This window comes from Myiozetetes cayanensis, unplaced genomic scaffold (assembly GCF_022539395.1).
Source record: "Myiozetetes cayanensis isolate MyiCay16 unplaced genomic scaffold, myiCay2020 scf3, whole genome shotgun sequence".
NCBI classification, from domain to species: Eukaryota; Metazoa; Chordata; class Aves; order Passeriformes; family Tyrannidae; genus Myiozetetes; species Myiozetetes cayanensis.
Genome location: NW_026087521.1, coordinates 70392065 through 70395595, shown reverse-complemented (window position 1 = coordinate 70395595; position 3531 = coordinate 70392065). Strand labels below are relative to the sequence as shown.

General features: G+C 46.0%; 1 long non-coding RNA gene across 1 annotated transcript; it reads left to right on the top strand.

Annotated features, from left to right (window-relative positions):
• The first annotated feature begins 324 nt into the window (after positions 1 to 324).
• LOC126645222 (uncharacterized) lies at positions 325 to 3043 on the top strand. The gene is made up of 3 exons (XR_007630091.1): positions 325 to 401; positions 728 to 985; positions 2961 to 3043. It is a non-coding gene; the product is annotated as an uncharacterized LOC126645222 (long non-coding RNA).
• Positions 3044 to 3531: the final 488 nt, after the last annotated feature.

Below are 3531 nucleotides of genomic sequence, written 5' to 3'. Positions count from 1 at the left end.
CTCGTGTTTTACTCTGTTCTGTACAGCGTGCAACTGGTATCACTGACAAACTCCCACAGAGAGTCCCTGCCCCCCTGAACTGTGGCTACGAGCCACTCACAAGCACAAGTCTGAGGGCAGGTACCTTTTAAGGTCTTCCAGTTTCCCTGTTTTTCCCTGTTTTTCTCCTGCTGCCCCTGCCTGCCTGCAGAGCCCTGGAAACGCGATAGCCCGGGTTCCACCCTGCTGGTGGAAAGTTCATGGAAACCATCAATCAGAACCAGTTGCCTTTAGCAACCACAAAACAAATCTGCCCGAGTTCACCCCGGGGATGGGGAGTGCGTGGTTGTCGCCGCGCTGGTGTTCAGCTGAGGACTCCTGGCATCGGGAAAACTTAACCTGTAGGAGCTTTCAGAGAGGAAGTAAGTGTTAAGTAATGTCTGCAGGGTGAGATGGAAGTCTCCCCCAGTCACTGTCGCTAAGAGCAGAAGGAGGTCCTAAGTGGGTCTGGAAACCACTGACCGTGAGGCTGAAAAATCTGCAGGAGTGGACGTGTCACAGCCATCCTTTCTAACAGCCTGAATTATAGTGTATTTTAACGTTGTTATTGCTGACTTGTTATGTAAAACCTTAAACACTTTGTAAGGGGAAGATATCTGTATCTATTTATAGCATATTTATAGGGTGTTCAGCTCTATATGTATTTTTTAATCAAGAAACCATCTCTGACTCTTGATATGTGATCCAGGTAGTCCTTGTGTGTGCAGTACCATCTCCAGCCTCACCTGGGAACACCTTCTGTCTGCTCACACCACGGTGAAATGAGGCAGCACAGTTAGGAACGCACAGGAATGCGCATGGAATTACACCCACTGGAAAGCCTTATCCGCGGACCTGTTGCTGCCTCCCACAGAGAGGGTCTAAAAAAAGCGCAGCAGCCTCCGAGGGTGGATGTCAGCAGCGGGATTACGGATTCTGACCCTCCCAACCCAAGATGTTTTCCCAGGTCAGGGCAGCGTGGGTTTCAGCAGCTGCCCCTGTGCTAACACCTATGCCTTTGGGAACAGGGGGTGGAGAGGAAGGGAAAGGAAAACAAGGACATACCCTTCAAAACCAGCTCAGGTTTCAAGGGGGGAAGGATTTCTCTCGGTTCTTTCCCTCCCCGAGCGCCAGATGTGGGGGGGAAGGAGCCTGTTGTGATGCTGCAGGCAGGCAGAGCTGTTGTTACGCAGATCCCGGCATCTCTGCTCAGTACAACTCATCCTGCCTTCAGGGAAGTTCAGCAATTTCAACACCGTCTTCGGGATTTTCCAGGGGGCACGATCTACCAGTTAGTCATGCAGCCTATTCTCCTCCTGCTCTTTTTAAAGAATCGCGGCATTTTCAAGAGAAGTCACTGGCTTGGCTTGACATTTACTCTCGTATTCTTTATCAGGAGATGGGGGAATGGTTTTCAATACCGGTAAACCTGAACACAGTGGGTACTTTTTTCTTCTGAAGAGTTGTAGAGCTCAGTTTCTCAGGCCTATTCACACTCTAAAAATAGCTCTGTTTTCATCAATTCATTAACAAAACCACACTGCAGTGCCCTGCACCTTGTTATTGACATTCTCAGCAATACAAATAAGTGCCCGACTGCTTCTGCTGGATGATCAAATGCCAGAGCATATATTCATTTCACTGATAGATCAATTAATTTTTAACTTCCCCCCCCCCTCTTTCTACAGCTGTCTGAAAGCTACAGGAACACCTGAAATCAGAGGAACTGCTACCTACCAGAACAGGTTCTACTACCTGAGTGTCTGGCCTATCGTTTGGTAGGTCTGGGCACCAATATCCTTCCTGAACACAGGAGGTGCTGCAAAGGCAAAAATGGAAGAGCCTAAAATAAAATACCCAGTTTTGCATTCTTTGGACTTCCTGGTGATAGGGTGGTGAATTTTTTTTTTTTTTTTAGATATACTATGAAATGAATGTATGCAGTAAACTTCCCAAGAGATATAGGGAGAAATATTAAACAATATTATTCTTAATTAGCAATATGTGAACATTATGAGGACTTCGTCAAGCTCAGAGTCTCACTCTGCTGGGCTAGGTAAGAAGGCACTCCTTGCTTGCTTTGAAGAGTTTAAAACCTGAAGAAACCAAAGAGTCATCGAAGTCAGGGACAGTCCTCTTTTCACAGACAGATAAATCAGACCAGAGTTTCTTTTAGTAATAATAAGACCAACTTTGCTTATTAGCAGCGTTGTGCACATGACTTTTTCTTTGGCATGTGTGTTCCTTAATGTGCCAGTTAAAATAATTCAGTGACCTTTGGCCCTCTCATTTTATTTGGAGACCTCAAAGTACATCAGCACACACGCAGTAATGGCTGATAAGGGAATAAAGTCATAAACAATCCTAATTTGTATTATGCTGGGTACACCAAAAAGCTGCTCTTCCCTAATCCGCTTACTGCTTTTGTTATCCTGGCAGGAGACCTCTGGAAATCCCCCCAGGGCGTAAAGATAGAAGAGAATCAAACGGGGAGGGGAAAAGGGAAGGACATTTAATAATTGAGGAAAATCTCATTTGAGCGAAGGTTCATTTGTGAGCGCCCGAAGCTTCCTGTGCTTCCATGCAAAGGCTCCAAATGTGGCTGGGAGGGAGGAAAACAGTTGTGTCCAGCAGACCTAGATTGTGTATCTCGGCAAAACCTGAGACTAGAATGGAGGGACTTAGCTGTAAAAGATATACAAGGAAGCAGGCAGGGCTAAGGCAATTTTAACCCCCCTATCTGATTCAGAAAATAGCAATTTCCCATTTGGTTGCCCTACTACTGAGAACTCATCTATTTCCAGCACAAGGTTTTGCTTCTTGAAGGGGAATTTTGCCCCTAAAATATAATCTATCCGTGGGGACAGCCCTCTAACCATGCCATGGAAACTGGATAAATCCAGTTATTTCAGCTCTTTTTTTTTTTTTTTTTTTTTTTTTAGTTTTGAGCCCAAAGTGAAGGGGGCCTGACAAATCTTTGTGAACAGAAGCTGCCACGATTTGGACAGCCTGGTTTCAGTGCTGGCATCTCCCACGTTTCTGTCCCACACAGTCCTTGGGACAGAGACCAGTAGGTAGGTCCTGTGAGCCCTCTGAGGGCCAATGTGGTAGATGAATACCCAGTGTGCAAACAAATGATGGACTTAAAGGGAACTGTAATCCATAGCTGTGACTTGCATTCAGGTAGGTTTAAATGTGTTCTGAACCTATTCTTCTTTATTTTGGAGGTCATTCCTGGCTCAGGACTACTTGCTTCTAGTAGTTAATCCTCACCCAAGAGGGGTGAAAGAAGGAGAACCAGACTCAAGAGACAAACAACAGCACAGAACTGACTGAAGCCAGTCTAGGGAGAAGCAAATTCTGGGAAGCATAATGGGTAGGCTCTGGAGGTCTTAGGGACCCTGCTGATCTAGCAGACCCTGTAGCAGATCCCTGAGAGCAGTGCTGGTGTTGCTTTTGTCCCCTGTCCTTGCAAGATTTTGGAAGTAAAGGCTGTGCAATGAAGGCCGCTTC